The sequence below is a fragment of the Peromyscus maniculatus genome, chromosome 1 (assembly GCF_049852395.1).
Source record: "Peromyscus maniculatus bairdii isolate BWxNUB_F1_BW_parent chromosome 1, HU_Pman_BW_mat_3.1, whole genome shotgun sequence".
NCBI classification, from domain to species: Eukaryota; Metazoa; Chordata; class Mammalia; order Rodentia; family Cricetidae; genus Peromyscus; species Peromyscus maniculatus.
The window spans coordinates 142,281,537-142,298,568 of record NC_134852.1 but is presented as its reverse complement, the minus strand read 5'-3'; positions in this window follow the sequence as shown (position 1 = coordinate 142,298,568).

The window sequence follows — 17,032 nt, the reverse complement described above, 5'->3', positions numbered from 1 at the left end:
CTTGTGGCTTTACCTGTATTCTATTACATCTTGTTCCCCTGGTGGCTCACAGTGTCTCCCTGACTCTGCCTTTCTTCTCCCTGTATCTCTCTTGGATTTTCTGCCTGGCTATATCCTGTGTTGCCATAGGCCAAAAACAAACAAACAAAAAAAACAGCTTTTTTTTTTTTATTAACCAATAGTAGCAACACATATTCACAGCATACAGAAAGACCATCCCACAGCACATCCTGAATCTAAGCACCAGGCACCTTTTCTCACTAGAGTTGAGAAGCACAGCCTGAACCCTGGGTCTCCATAAAGGACCTGCAGCTTCAGGCTCACCGGGAGGCTTATTAGAAGGGTAAATTCACAGGACAAACCAGTCCCACTCAACCAGAAGTTCAGTAGAATGTAACAACCTGTCTTACCCAGGCCTCCAGGAGGGAACCCTACTTGGAGCACTTCTCTGCCTCCACATAGCCTGCTCTTACTGGAGCTGTCAGTAAGATGAGCATCCCGGGAAGCAGCCCACCAGAGGGTCAAGTCCAGTCTGAGAGAATCATCTTCTGCAAAAGGCCTCTCAGACCCCAGTCAGGAAGATGGGCATCTTGCATTCATGTTGAAACCCACACCAGGACTCACTTAATTCACAAAGAACTTACCTGCGAGTTCTTTGAGGGGGTTCACCAGAAACTAGGAGAACAGCCAGGCTCAGGACTTTCTCTGGCTCCTTCCAAGGCCCAGCATCCTGGAGAACAGCATGACTAGATGTGACAAGCAGTGAGCCTTGGGTGTGCTCCCAAGTGACGGGCATCTCTAGAAGGTCAAGTGATTAAATTCTCCAAGATATGAAAGTATATGTATATGCCGTGACCTGTGGAACCATTCCACAGTGACCAGAGTTCCCGTTAGCATCCATGTGTGCATGTGTATCTACATCAATAAAGACTCAGGCTCCAGGTTTATTCACTTAATTGCACACCCTCTGAGGTCCCAACGCCTAGGAAACTGATAACTGCAGCTGGTGAGCCAAGACCTTATTAGCAGACAACTTGATACTCTACCAAATGCACATGAGGCCACAAAGTAGGTCCCCAAGCCCATCTTGCAGCAAGCCTGGCCCCTTCTCTGGGTTCCCTTCTCATCCCAGAGCCTCACAAATGGGGCTTCTGGCTGAGCCCGAAGGTCAGAAGAACCAGGCTTGGACAGGCCTAAGCAGATGGCCATCCTCTGGGTTGTCCCTGACCACGCTGTGTAGATTGACTGTCCCCTAGAGAACCGACACCACCTATGGACTCATTCAGCTCCATAGAGGTGAGCACAGCGTCCTCCTGCCTGCTGGGTCCCCCAGGGCCCGGTGACTCCTTGTCTTCCTTCAGATCCTGCTCATCAAGGGACCCCGTCTGTTGTGGAGCCCTAAGGCTCAGAACTTTCTGTTCCAGACCAGCTAGTACTCTGGCATTCCAGTGTTGCTGTGACAATTGGCCAGAACCAGAGTGGATTGCAACAGCCGCAACCCACTTCCTGAGGCCAGAGTCTAAGGTTAAGGTGTCCCCAGGCCTGTGCTCCCTGTCAAGGCTCATGGTGGTTCCAGCCTTTTGGCATGGTTAAGACACTGTCATCTATAAGGTTCAGGCTTGGGAACTCACAATGGAGGTATTCTTAAAAATCACATCATTTTAAGTCAGTTTACAGCTTTGGGTTGGGCCAAAGCGTGGTTGTTTTCAGCTCCATGCACCCCCAGGGTGCCACGTTGGACAAACCTGCTAGGAGAATTTTTTTTTACTCTCTCCTCCTGGTGGCTCAGAAATCCCTTGCTTCCAATGCCTTGCTCCAGCATCTGCATCCTTTCAAATGCTTCCTGTCTTCCTTGTGTGTCTGGTCCCCTGTCCAAACACCCTCTTTCTCTTCTTGGATGAAGATGCTGGTGACGGCCCGCTTGGCTCTAAGGTACTTTAGCTTAACCAAGTTATATCCTGCAGAGACAGCGTCTGTTTCCAAAGTCCCACAGGTAGGTCCTGAGGCCTGGGATCCGTAAATCTCAGAGGACACAAGTCACATCACAGCTGCAACTGTATCTCATCCAGTCCCTGGGCACATGAGCACAGTAGCTCACCCCTTGCTGGTCCAGAGGCCCTTGTTGGCTGCCTCCTGGCCTCTGTCAGTCTTCCTTCTTCCGTCTATCAGGGTGTGTGAAGAATTATTTTTTTCAGTGCCCTGTGGCTGTCACAGGGTCCCCTGAGCACCATCACAGTTTCCAGAACACTCCCCCCCATGTCATCATGTGATAAGAATCATTGACTTCTTGGTGCAGATGTGGAAACTGAGGCACAGGAGGCAAGTGGCTTGCCTAATGTCACACGATTAAAAGGCTTATCTAGGTCTTCAGAAGTGAAGCCCAGAGTTTCTGTTGATCTTGGTCTCTGTGACATCGAATGGAGAATCCCTCTAGGGTGGAGGCCAGGCTCCCTGGGGGCCGGGCTCATGACAAGCCCTTTGATTAAAAAAGGATCAACTCTCACAGATGTATAGGAGACAGAGATGGTAAAGCAGCCCTGCCCTCTCCATCCTCTGCCGTCTATGCCCCTGAAAACACATGGATGAGGTGTCATGAGACTATTTCAGGACATAAATATCCTCCAGAGAGCCTGTGCCCTACCGCTCAGATTGTTATGGCAATCCTTCGCATTCCTTAGCATCTGCTGTTCAGAATGTTTCAAACCTTGAATAGGGAATGACGTTTGAGCATAAATCAGCAGTGGATCACAGCCTTGCCTCCTCTGGGCCCTGGGCTGCCTCGTGTGTTCTCTCAGTTGCTGAGGTAGTAGTTATTTTAAGTGCTACTTGCTTTAAAAGCCTGGTGACAGATCGGTGGCTTTTCTGTATGTGGTGGGTCATTTGTGTGACTGATTTTATGACTCCCGCTGCCTGCTGAAGGACAGCTCTGGACAGGTTGAAGCAGCGAGCTCTAAGGTCAGCGAGCAGTGGGCTGAGCCCACATTGTTTCCTTCCAACTGACTGTCAAGCAGCTAGACCTGGCCAGCAAAGAAATACATAGGAATAAATAAAGAGGAGCACTGGTAGGATTCTGGGGTCTGATGTCAAGTCTTTCTCACTGGATGCAGAGTTTGGTGACTGGCAGCCGTTGGCTGACAGACTCCTCCAGACAGCCACAGGCTGCTGTCGCAGCTGTAGGTGCTCAGGGATTCCCTGTGCACTCCTCCCAGATGGCCAAAAGAAGAGGGAGAAGGTATGGCTGCCTCGCTTCTGCAGCTCACACAGGCCCGCCAGCCCTGTCAGAAGCTTGACTTGCCTGTGTCACTCCAGGGGGGGCAGACTTGTGTTTGCCACCAGCCGGCAGCCTTAGCTGTCAGAGTGGGTATGCCCGCGTGCCCCTGTCCTGAACTGTGGACACTAGGACAGAGGACTCTCGCTCCAGATGGGAATGAACCTGTCCAAATTCCATTACACGTGACTCTCACTGTTTCCATTCCCTGGTTATTGAGCACCCCTGTGGGCCCTGACCGAGAGCTTTTTGTTCCATCCTTACCCCTAGAACCGCAGCAAAATGACAGGAGCCATTCTGGCCAGTGTCCCAGGGAACCTGTTTCTCAGGAGGACCCAGTGACCTGTCTGCCACTTGTGTCTTGTAGAGAGATTCCCTGTGGTCCACAGCACGGTCCTGTCCTCTACCATCCACAGGAGCTGAGGACATGCTGTCTGCCTTAGTCTTTTGTTTGGAGTCTGGCTGGGCCACCTACTGAGCACCCCATCCCCACAAGAACTGCCAAGGCTCTGAACAGAAGGAAAACTCTCCAAATCCAGCACCCACCTCCCTCAGTGAGGATGTCAGGAAGAAAGGAGTCTGAGACCATTGGCAGTATTCAAGATACAGAAGGAACTGACAGACATCTGCCCAGTGGGAAAAGATACCCTATAGAAAGCTGAAAAATGCTCCCGTGGCTTTTAAAATATCAAACTGAAAATGTCAAGCTTCATCCAAGAGAAAAGACAAATTGTGGAAATCCCCATCATGGAATATTGTATGACAACAAAAACCATCAGACTAAAACTCCATGTATTGATTCAGGTAAGTCTATGAATGATATTGAGTGAAACACCCATCATGTTGTGTGGAAGAATGCATACAGTATGATTAAAACCTAAGCAGAGAGGACCTTGCTTTCCACATCTGGTGAGTCACTGAAGAGCACAAGAGAGAAGCAAGATGATGAGGTTCCAAACTCTGTTCTGAGGCATGAGGCTGCCCTTAAAGACAGGACCTTAGGGATGGGGCTGTCACCCTCCTGCTGATGTCAGGCAAACTTGTCACTCTTATAAGTGAACCATTTGGCTCTGTTCAGCCCCAGCTCTCCTTCTGTGCACTGGACAAGCTTCCTGTCTCATGAGAGCATTTCTAGTGAAAGGGACTGACAGCAGCCATTGGTTAATGATGAAAGCTGGCCTTCAAAGAGCCAGGCAGAGCACCCAGCGCATGGCGCCTACCAAATCAATAGTCAGAGATATCCAACATAGATGACGTCATCCAAAATAACCAAAAGTCAGCACGGTAGTATCCAAAGAATCATGGGGTTTACTCGGGAACAGTAGAACATGGCTGTGGGAGCCCATAGGCCATAGTAAAGCATGCGTGTCTTCAAAAAGGCTGAAGCAAGTTCATGGAAACAAAAGTTAAGAGGTTTGCTGCAGGAATTCTGAAACAGTCACAATGATAAATACCAAGGATTTCTTGCCAGCAGGTATCTTGGTACAGGAACTTGATGCATGAGGTTTTGGTGGCCTTTGTGTGGCATGTCCTTCCAGCAGTCTTTTGTGATATCAGATAATTGTGCATAAGAACTTTTTCTTGTAACCTCCTGGCCTCATTGACTTAGCTTTGATAGAGAAGACACAAGGAACTCCGGTTTAAGCTTTTTGATTTTTATTTTATGTGTATGAGCATTTTGCCTACGTGTGTGCATGTGTATCACATGAGTGCATTGTCCAAAAGAGACAGAAGAGGGGATTTGAACCACTGAAACTAGAGTTGCTGGTGGTTATGAGCCACCATGTAGGTGCTGGGAACTGAACCTGGGTCCTTTGCAAGAGCAGACGTATTCCTAACCACAGAGCCATCTCTCCAGCCCCCCAAGGAAGTGCTATGCTCCTGAGGAAGTTCACATTTCTTTCACAGCGTGTAAGAAGTGACTTGTAGGCTTTGGTGTGTGCTATGGGGCTGGGGAAGGCCAGAATCTACCACACATGGAATAATTCTGTGTCTCTAAGCATCGCAACCAGAGGGCCTGGAAACCCTGAGACAGTATTGGCATGAGTACCTGAATCTGGCTCTTTCAAAGCCAAGGTGGGAGATGTCTCAGCTCCTAAAGATAAAATGTCCCCCCCTCTCTACCTTTCCCTCCTATTCAGATCTCAAGGGATAGATGGGCTTCATTGAATCAGATTAGAAAAACACATGAATGAGTCAAATCCCCTGTGTGTCCCTCCCCACATAGTTACCCGGTCCATCCCTTGCACGGTTCCAACCCGAATGGAAGAAGAGCTGAAGGGCTCTGTGGTCCAAAAGCCCCGTTGCCCTAGGCCATTGCCCCCAGGCCTCCTCCCCTCTCCTGCCACTCTCATGGCTCCAGCCATGCTGGCCTCCTGCATGCTCCTTAGGCAGGCTAGGTGGGTACTGTCTCTAGGGCTCAGAGCTTGCTGCACCATCCTCCTGGAATCTTGTTCCCTACATGTCAGGGTGGTTTCCTCCACCCTTCCTATTTCTACCCAAATGTCACCTTCGCCACATACCTGCCCCCACTGACCCCTCAAATGCGGCCCCCTCCCCTTCTACTTCTCAGCCCTTTCCCGCTCAGTTTGTATCTTAGCTTTTCCTCGAGGAACGAGCTGGTTTCCCTTTTGATTGCGCACGAGCTTCAGGAACACGGGGCTATACATGGAAGCTGTGGTGAGCAGAGGAGATACCTGTCTGCTGAGTAGTGAAAAAGCTGAGGAAAGACCCTTGGCCACACGGAGTGGAGTCTGCACTCTCAACAGGAAGCTTCCACAGACCCAGCTCTGCAGGCCAGGGAGCTTCAAGAGTGATGAGAGAGGGGTGAGTGCAGCTCAACTTCTCCACTCCTACACAGCTCGGAGACCCCCCACCCCACCCCCACCCCCCGCATAGGCAATGGTGCCACCCACAGTGGACTGGGGCTTCCAATATCAACTGATTTCATTCAGATAGTCTCCCACAGAACGACCCGATGAAAACCACCTCGCATCGAGACTCCCTTCTCAGGTAATTGTTCTAGATTATATCCAGTGGGCGATTAAAGCTAACCACCCTACACCTTCATCCCTGTTGGGAACTGTGAGGGTGAAAAGGGAGCAGGGGAGGAAGAGAGGAAGAGGAAGAGGAGCCGGGAAGAAGCTCCAGTTGCCTGAGTAGGGACTGCACCGGGAACATGGAAGGAAGGAGACCCCAGTTGTGCTGTATGTGATGTGCAGAGTCACTGGGCCTGGGTGATTGAGGACCCAAAAACTAGTTATCTTTGAGAAAATTCCTAGTGTCTCTGTGCCCTGAGTCCTCACTAGGAATAGGGGTACAACACGGATGGAAATACTTGGTGCACAAGGGTGGTGCTCAGCAGATAGGCAAGGCGATCGCACATGCGCCTAGGTGGGCTTGGGAAATGCTACACGTACCAGCACCACTGTGCCTCAGTGCTCCCATTCAGCAGGTCAGGAAAAGCACAGGCCCATCCCCTTGGCTCATTTGCTCCCGGCTACTGCTCACCCCCACCCCCTCTAACCAAACCTTTACGGTGCTCCCACACTCGAGACTGGAATGCTGGATCCTTGAAGTCCCTCCAGTCTCCAGATCCTCAGGGATCTCCTCTTCCACTGCTGGTCCAGTAACAGCACTGGGGATAGCTGACTTCTGGGCATGGGGACTCTGGCACCGGCCATCTCTAGATTTTACCCTTACTGTTCCTTCTAGCTGGAGCAATTCTTTCCCCAGAGCAAATGCCCTCCACGGCTCGCCCCAGGACCTCTCCCAGTTACTGTCTCCCATACCCCGTCTCATATTTAATCCTCCCTGCTCCCTCTGCACCTGACTTACCATCTTTTGTGTATTGGGACACAACATACTTGAGCTCCATTGTTTTTTGTCTCCCCACCAGAATACAAGCTCCACAAAGGTGGGGACTTCATCTTGACCATGTTGTCTTGTTTTCAACAGCTGAGATTGTGACACAGGGTGTTTATTGAGGTGATAGTTCCTGTTTCTCAGACATAGGAACTGGAGCTCCATGAGAGCAAGTGCTTACCAAGAACCCTTGGCTCTGGGGCTAGGCTGGTCCCTGGGCAGTGGTGTGCTGGCAGGTGGTTAAGAGCTAACACTCCAGAAGCAAAGTCCTGGCTGTGTTTGCTGATTTTCCTGGTGTAAATATTGCCAAAATGGATGGTGCCAAGCCGGGATGTGTCTGGTGGGCTCTTAAACAAAACAATGCAAGCTGAAGCTCTGTAGGTTTACAGCCCTGTCTGTAAAATCGCCAGGCTGCGTTGTATGCAGTCCCTGCTCAGACCACCAGGGGACAGCCTTTCCCCACTGAAGACATAGATGCTCTCATCCCTCAGCGCTAGAGCCAGGCAGGGGATAGTGGGCCCCGTTTGGTTTATGAGTTACTGATGATGCCCAGCCCTGGGTGGTTGTCTGTCTACACAAAAATGGGAAACAAAACAAAACAGAACACCAGACTGGGATTTGAATGGCTCTCTGCCGACCCCTGGAGAGTGGAGAGTAGAAAGACCGAGAAGGATCCCCTCCCCCACGGAAGCTTTGGCAGGTGGCACTTCCCATGCTTTAGGCTCTGTCTGAGGTCCTGGCAGGAAAAGGCCACCCCAGTGTCACTCAGAGACCTGCAGCACCGTGCTAGCACCCCGCTCCTTTCCTCTGCCTGTGCCTCATTGGCTTAAACCTATCCTGTGGGGCCTTGGGGATGATTGCGGCAGGCTGATTCTACCTGAACTCCTGATACTGGTATTCACTGCAACAGAGGGGCATTTCCTGGTAAGCCCAGGCTCAGGGCCTTGCCTGGGTCTTCACCAAAGTGATTCCTTCAACCTGGTTAAGAAGCACAAGGCTGAAAGAGGCGCCTATGTTTCCCAACGGTAGGGCCACAGCATTCATCTCCTGAGCAGACCTCTGACAGCCAGCCCAAGGTTCTGTGTCCTCACTGGGCCTGCAGGGCCTCCCAGTCGGGGTCCAGGGCCTCCTCACTGTTTCTCTTGGGATATTGTGCACCAGAGGCTGCAGATATCCTCCACCTGCTTCCACACTTGCAGATGACAAACCTTATCATCCTTGTTCTCTTCTCAGGCATCTCTGAGGGCCCTTGCCCTGAAAAGCCTCCAACACATACACCCTGAGGTCGGGCAGCAAAATCTGGGCCCTCCCTAAGGAAAGAGGGTATGATGTCATCCCACCCCACGGGGTGGAGTTCAAACATGAGTTCAGGGTCTAGTTTATCCACTGAAGCCTCAGGGGGAAATAAGACTTTCGACTACATCTTCTTTCAGCTTCCTTGGCTGGTTAGTGGGGACCAAATAAGACTGTCCCTGGGGTCAGCGAGAGTCATGTCCAGTCTGAGTAGTGTGGCTGGACTCGTGACTTGTAAAAACTGTGAGGTTTGTCAGAAGGAAAACTGTAGATATGTGTTACCTGTGTGTTAGCCTGTCCTGGTCACATCAGAGGTGAGCTGTGTAGCAAGCCAAGGAAAGCCTGATCTTCCTAGAGTGCTAACACCGTAAGAACTAAGCCAACTCTTCACTCCGAGGCTAGAATGGGTGGCCCTGGTGTTTAAAAACACAGGCAGCGTCTTTACAAGAACACTAGCTGGTTTAAAAATGGACTTGGAGGCAACAGCCCACGCGAGTGCCTGACCTGAAGCCTGGCCACTTCCCACCGGCAGGCAGCGCATGCTGTAACAAGACAGTCACTTCCCTGGTGGGGAGGCCCAGCGCTGATCCACAGCCCTGAGGCCCTGGGCTAAGGGGCTGTCTGCTCGTCTGCAGTGTCTCTCCCATGTCCTTTTCTCTTTCTTTTTTCAAAGAGCTGTGCAGAAAGCATGCTGGAGATTAAAACTAATTTGCTTCCCTGTTTTCTCATTTGCCCAACTCTTTTAGAAGGTGAGTGGAAAACAGTTAGCATTCAGAGAAACTGAGGTAGGTGATGAGAGACTGCCACGTTGGGCTAAGGTTGGTAAAGTTTTGGATCATGGTTCTGTCGTGTGGAGTGATAGACACTCTGCGACAGCACCAGGACCCTCCTGTGCCATTTGGATTATTCAGTCATGGCAGAGATCTCCTAATAGAAACGCAAGGACAGGGATGACAGGTCGGGGCAGGGGGGGGGACTACCTCACCTCCTTTCAACCCTGCAAGCTCCCAGTGGGCAGTCTGTGGTTGAGGACATCTCACTGTGGAGCTTCCCAGAGGAAGAGGGAGGTCTGGTGGTAGTGGGGGTGGGGATGTAGGGGGACAGCTACCATACTCCTGCATGTCCCTGCCAAGCCTGAGCACTAGGTTCCCCCAAGAAGTATCCCAGTGCTCAGCCCCTGGATAGGCCTGGGCCTCTGGATACCTGAGACACCACCCAGTTGGGGAGAGTCAAGTGCAGAGCAAACACCTGCACAGGGGTTTCCAGGCCCCTGTGCTACGCCCACTACCCCTGGATAATGGCACTCTGAATGAGCCTGGGAAACTTAACTCCTGCTTGTCCTCAAGTGAATGGGGATCCAGGGCTCAGCTCACAGCCCCTCAGGGGGCTTGTTGCATTGCAGAGGAGGGACATTCCCCAGGCCTGGGTACCAGGCAGCTCCCCAGGGTTCTCATCACGTTCAGGTGCACTGGGGATAATGTCTCAAAGGACCATGGGAAGATTAGGATATCCTCGGAAGTTTACATTCCCCTAGATAAGCTGGTCGTCCGTCGCTGGCTGCTACAGGCCTTCAAAGCTTTTTAGCCATGATGTCCCTTGAAGGGAAGGCTTGTCATCTGTGTCTTCATGGACCTCAATCGCTTCTCTCCCATGTTTCAAGACTCCAAAGGCCCACAGTTGACAGCTGAGGTCAGTGCACGCCGCCAGTCACCCCCTGCCTCCTTGTAAGCTCCAGTTCCCTTTCCTCTCACCTTCCCCCGCACCTCGGGGCTCCAGCGACTCTGGTGCCTTTCTGCAAAGCTGCCTGTCTGACCCCCGCCCTGGGTGTGGGTACCAGGTAGGTGGAGGGTGCTCCGTGAGTCGGCAGACCCCAGGCCAGTGCAGTCCACCAAGGCGGCTAGGCCACAAGGGAGTGGAGATGACTTCCCCATCGGTGCTGGGGCTGCATGTGGCAGAAAGAAAAACTCCCCCGCCCCCAAATAGTTTAAAATGTTAATTCAAGACTCAGGGGATCAAGAAGACAGCAAAGCCCCGGGAGAGGCAGCTAATCCGTTCTGGTTCTAGTCCCAAGTCCAGTTCCACACTTGAATGCTCACTGAGCATTCCCAGAAATGACACTGTAGCCTCTCTGAACCCAGTCTCGGCCTTTGCAAAGTGGCATATGTCTCAGGGAGCTGAGCTGGGGAAGCCCCACTCAGGAGAAGCTACGAGCCTCCACTGGGCTGGAAGCTGGCAGTCAAGGAACATTAGTGACTACAGACTCCCTTGAGGAACCTGATCAAACCAGCTAAAGAAGGGCAGAAGGGTTGGCGCATGCCCAAAGCTCCCGTGGGCAGCGGTGATTTCATTGGAAATCCTTGTGTTGGTCTTTGGCAGAGGTTCGGGGCAATGGGTTCATACTCTGAAGCTCTACAGCCCCTGTACCCTGATGCTGCTACTCCCAGCTCGGGGGTTGTAGGCAAGTTTCATCCCCGTGGCACCCCTGGACCCAGAGTGCTCCCTGACCCAGGGACTGTTCCGTGAATGTTGGCCGACTTGAAGTAACTTGAAGTTACTTTGTATCACTGGATTCCTCTCCGGCTTCAATGAAATCAAAGTTAGACTTGAACTCTGCTGTGAGGATGGAGTGAGATGACATGAGTGGGTATCTGGTGCGCAGGCCCATGAGAAGCTTCCGGAAGGCTCCTCCAGCTCTGCCAGGCAACAGCACCGTCAGATGCCCTCGAACTCAGCAAGCCTCACAGGCTGTGCTGACGTTAGGGCTTGTGGTCACTCTACAAAACACAGCAATCTGCATCATGGTGTAAACCCTGGGAATCTACTCTCTTTTTATTTTTATTTTTTTATTTTATAATACAATTCAGTTCTACATATCAGGCACGGATTCCCTTGTTCTCCCCCCTCCCACTTCCTCCCATTTCCTCCAGCCCACCCCCCATTCCCACCTCCTCCAGGGCAAAGCCTCCCCCAAGGACTGAGATCAACCTGGTAGACTCAGTCCAGGCAGGTCCAGTCCCCTCCTCCCAGGCTGAGCCAAGCGACCCTGCATAAGCCCCAGGTTTCAAACAGCCAACTCATGCACTGAGCACAGGACTTGGTCCCACTGCCTGGATGCCTCCCAAACAGATCAAGCCAATCAACTGTCTCACCCATTCAGAGGGCCTGATCCAGTTGGGGGCCCCTCAGCCATTGGTTCATAGTTCATGTGTTTCCATTCATTTGGCTATTTGTCCCTGTGCTTTATCCAACCTTGGTCTCAACAATTCTTGCTCATATAAACCCTCCTCTTTCTCACTAATTGGACTCCCGGAGCTCCACCGGAGGCCCAGCCATGGATCTCTGCATCCAGTACCCTCAAAGATACCCCCACAATAGACTGCTGGCAATGGTCGAGAGACAGCCAGAACTGACCTACTCTGGTGATGGGATGGCCAAACACCCTAATTGTCATGCTAGAAAACCCGTCCAATGACTGAGGGAATCTACTCTTTAAAATGAGATTCAGACCCCAGGGCTCTGGAGCTGAGAGGCAGGGGGATCACAGTGAGTTCTAGACAAACTGCCTCAAAAGCCAAAAGACAAACTGGGAATCTTGTGAGAGTTTACCTACCCAAGGATAAGAAGGTGGAGATGGGGTGGGAGCAAATTCTTAGATTCAGGTTTGGGGTGCAGACCTGAGGCCCCAAGTGTTCACAGTCTGGTGTGGCTGCATTGTGAATTCTCCTGCCCATTCCTTCAGGAAAAGGCAGCAAGTCTGGAGCTGTTCTCTCGCCAGGATTCAGCTGCCCTCGGAAGCTTCCCCCGGCTGCTAAACCAAGCGATGGAAAGAAAATTGAGGGTTTATGTATTTTTTAAATAAAGGGATTCTAATTCCAATAAAAAATAATGCCCTTCCATGGACAACTGCCATCTCCTCGGCTGCCTCTTCCCGTTTTAATAAAAATTTTTATTGTGTACATTAGGTTAACCAGACATAAGCGCGGCCTCGCTGTAGCTCGAGTCACTCAAGGGGAACCATTCTTGTTCATGCCAGGACTGTGAATCAGGCTTTCTGGGAGGGAAGATGAGCCACAGCCACCCTGAAGAGCAATATGGCAGCTCTCCAGAGCAGATGCTGGGAGGAGGGGGGCTCGGCCCTCAAGGGACTGTAGTTATATACATATACATACATATACATGCATATATATATACACACACATACACATTTATATATCTATATATATTCACACACACATGCATGCATATATATATATATATACACATACATACACACACACACACACACACACACACACGCACTTAGACGGGGTAAGCTATGCAGCCCAGGCTGATCCTGAACTCTAGGATTATAAGAATACATCACCACATTCAGCTAGAGTCATTTTATTCACACTTTACTTTCAAAGGATTCTGGTTTTAATGATATAGAGCCCATCTCATGTCCTATCCCTCTCTGGCTGAGTCCCAAGACCCAAAGCCAGGAGGAAGCTCACCAGAAGCTGAGGGATAGAGCTGTGATTCCCTGTGCTGTCTGAATGCATTTTTCATGGTGATATGCCTTCTGCTCAAACAGACAGGAACAGAGCTGGATGCTGGTACTGACTTTTTTTTTTTGTCTGTGTTACCTCAGGCAAATTAATTAACTTCTCTGTATTCTAGTTTCATTCATCTGTCAGATGTGGACAACACCAGCCTCTGGCATGCTTCTGAGAATCGGAGCATATGGTCATGTAGAAACCCCAGCATCAGGTTAGGCCAAGCCTACGGTCACTGTGCGGCACTGTATCGGTGGTATGCCTGTCATAGCAACAAAACCTGGCGGAAGTGACGTCGGAAGGAAAGCCTTCTTTTGGCTCAGTTTAGAAGGTGTAGTCTATCACGGCAGGGAAGGCATGGTGGCCAGAGTGAGTCAGTCCTTGGTGGTGGGAGCTTGTAGCCTCTTACATGGCATTAACCAGGAAGCAGAGTGCTCAAGCCAGTAGCCAGGCTACACTTTCCAAGGCCTGCTCCTAGACCTACATTAGCCAGCTAAACTCTAGGTCCCAAAGATTCTACAAAACAGTGTGACCAGCTAAGACCAAACGCTCAAATACACAAGGCTGTGGACACATTCAAACCCTAACAGGATATAAGATATTAAAGAAGGCTTTGTTATGGAAATGATTCTTAAATATTGCTCATATCAAACTCTATAATTTCCGATCCCATAGTAAGTGTTAGGTAAGGGGCTGGGTAGGCTGAAATGTATATAAGTTAGTTCTTGCTGTGTAACAAATACCCTGAAAGTCAGAGGTTTGAAATGCCAATCACTTCTTGTTTATAGTTCATGAAACCAGGCTAAGGATTGGCAGCTCTTCCTGGCCCAGCTGACTTTCACCATGATGGGAGTTACTGGCTGTTGATGGGTCTGGATTGCCTCTTCTAGGGCTGCTGTGCCACCAGCCATGGAGCAGAACCAAAGAGAACTGGGAAAGTCCTCCCAAGACCTCAGTTCAGGCTGGTTCCCATCCTGCTTGACTTGGGCTGTATGTCACAGAGGGTCATAAGGCCAAGCAGACTGGAGACATTCTGCAAAGTCACACGGCAGGAAGCATGGTGCTGGAGGGAAGGGCTGAGCTTAGGGACCCAAAGGGTTTGCTGGTCCAGGGGCAGCAAAGGGGAAATCCCGGGAGAGCTAGTCTTCAGGAGTCAGCTGTGCAGACCTGGGCACTTGTTCACCAGGCCTCGTGAGGCATACCCACAGAGCCCTGAGCTGCACAGCAGGGTCTTCTAGCGTAGAATGTGGGAATAGCCAGAGACTCAGTCTCCCTGACTCCAGAGCCTTGGGTAAGTGGCTAGGCAGTGAAGGAAGATGATCTTCTCAGCAACTCCTCCACAGGCGCATGGCTCAAGCGGCCGACTAATCACCTCATGCAGCCCTGATGTCCTCTTTGTCACCCCTCACCTCTGCCTCACACTGACTGAGGCTCTCTTAACCCCCAGCTCAGTGTCCCTCAAGAGCCCAGAGGCCTTGGTCACCATCCCTCAGGGGACCTGGCCCACGAGGTTCAGCTGCTTCTTCCTGCAAGAGGATGACTCCTCCAGGAGTCATAAGAGACACCCCCAATCCCTTGAGCTTCTGTGTCTGTCATGGCCTTTGTCCATCCACACACCCAAACTGGGATGTCTGGCTCATGGTCATCTGCAGGTCCTAGAGCCCTCAGGAACAAATATGGTGATGAGTGCGGGTGTGTGTGTGTGTGTGTGTGTGTGTGTGTGTGTGTGTGTGTGTGTGGAGAGAGAGAGAGAGAGAGAGAGAGAGAGAGAGAGAGAGAGAGAGAGAGAGTCACAACTGTGAAGGGCCATGCGGAGCTGACTGTGGGTCTGCCTCACTGTGGGACAAAGGCAATGCGCCATGTCCCTGTCCTGCAAGAATCAAGAGAAGAGGGTGATTTTAGATTGGGCAACTCTAGCAACCCTGCTCAACCACCGCTCACCAGCTATGTGGCAGGGAGAAGTCTCTTGTCCCCACCCTGAGCCTCACACAAAGATGGGGAGCCTCAACTACTCCTATCTTAGAGCTGGCCAGCTCTGAACAGTCCATGAACCATCACCAACTAAAGGGAGAGGTGACTGCAGCCAGCTTCCTCGGACCCTCCTATGGACTTGGGAAGCCACAGCGTAGTTTAGAACTAGCCTTTGGGGTGTTTTCCTAAACCCAGTTTCTCCCTTTGCCCTTGGATTGACTCTGTACTCAGAAAGATCTTTGAAATCCCAAACTGGCTCATGTTATTTTCAGCCCCATGCCCTTCCAAAGCCTGCCTACTACAACAGACACACTCCCTACCTCCCTACCTGGACCTCACGCTGCTCTGTCACTCAGATGACAGGTTGCCACATAGGGCTATATACCATGAGGTTTGTAGGCTTTTTTGTATGTGTGTATACATACGTACACACGTGTTCTGCATGTGCACATAAGTGCATACTCACATGTATGCATGTGCATGCTGAAAAACAGAGGTCAATGTCGGATATCTTCCTCAATCACTCTCTGCCTTGTTTTTTAAGGCAGGGTCTTTCACTGAGTCTGAAACTCATGAACTCAGCTGGACTGGCTGGGCAGCAGCCCCTAGGGAATCCCACTGTCTCTGTCTCCCCAGCACTGGATTATAGGTGCCTGGGTTGGTTGGTTTTTCATTGCAGTTGGTTTTGTTTTTCCATGGGCTCTGGAGAACTGAACGTGGGTCCTCATGCTTTCATGGTGAGCACTTCACTGCCCGAGCCATCTCTCCTGTCCCTTGCGAACCTTTTGAAAACCCAAAGATGCCTCGTCTGACTCATCTCGTCTTCACAAGGATCCTCTAATACGGAGAGAGTCGTAGCCCCATTTCCTATGAGGACAGCAGAGCTCCAAGAGCTGAAGAAACTTGCCTGGAGCCACACAGCTAGTGGAACCCAGTCTGGGACCAGTCCCCTTCCCAGTGCTGTGCCTGCCCATAGAGGAGTGCCAGATGGTTGTGGGATGCCCATCTGTGTCCCCCAGGTGATGGGGCAGGGCTGTGCTTATGGTGGCCCACTCTCAACCACAGAAGATTCATCACGAGAGCAATGGGCATGGATAGTATGAGATCCTCACAGGGAGCCATGAAAAAGTGGACAGTCAAGGTCACAGGGAGCCATGTCATTTGCATGCTAATGGCAAGGCCAGTATGGAAGGCTGGAACCGGAGCACTGGTTGGTACCTGGCATCAATCATGGGCTTCATCTTCAGGGCATTTCCAGCTTCACAAATCCTGACGCTGGAGCAGGGCTCTTCTCTAGCTTGGAGCAGATGTTAATTTGCATGCAGAGCCTCCATTTGTCGATGGTTCCCATTATCCCTATAATTGCCCCCACATACAGGGCTCGATAGAGTTATAAAGCTGTCCTTTGGGAGCTCCAAGTCAATAACAGGGCTATTGATCAGGTGTGGAAATGGTCTCCCGACACTCTTACTGCCCAGAAGGAAAGTCCCCTGTGGAATCGTGGGTACAGGCTCAAGTCTCCCTGAACCTACATGCTAGAGGAGGCCATTTTTTTTTAATTGAAGGCAATCTGGGAAGGCCCCTGAACACCAGGGAGCTTGTCCAGGTATCTGGAGGCTCTCTAAAAATGTACCTTGGTAACCGGGGGTGGTGGCACATGCCTATAATCCCAGCACTCTGGAGGCTGAGTCAGGAGGATTGTCATTGCAAGCTTGAGGCTATATCCCAAGATTGTGTCAATAAATAAACAAATGAATACATTAGTAAATAACAAAAACAAAGAACATCCCTGGGTGGCCGTCAAGTGGGTCATTCTAGTCCATGTGTGGCAAGGACAGCATTCGGGGACTTCAGTCTCTTCTCTCTCATTCTCTCAGCATGTGACCTTGAGCAAGTCAATCTTTGTAAGCCTCTATTTCTCTTTAGGTGAAATGGAGGGTATACTAATTCCTTTGCCTCTCTCATGAGGGTGTTGGAAGGATTAAAGGTCATCGACATCTGTGTTCTTCAGGAAAGCAGCCTCTCGTAGATTGTCCACGATCCAGGGTTTGACGGTACACTCGTGCACATATGAACAGCACTGACTGGGCTCAGTGGGCTG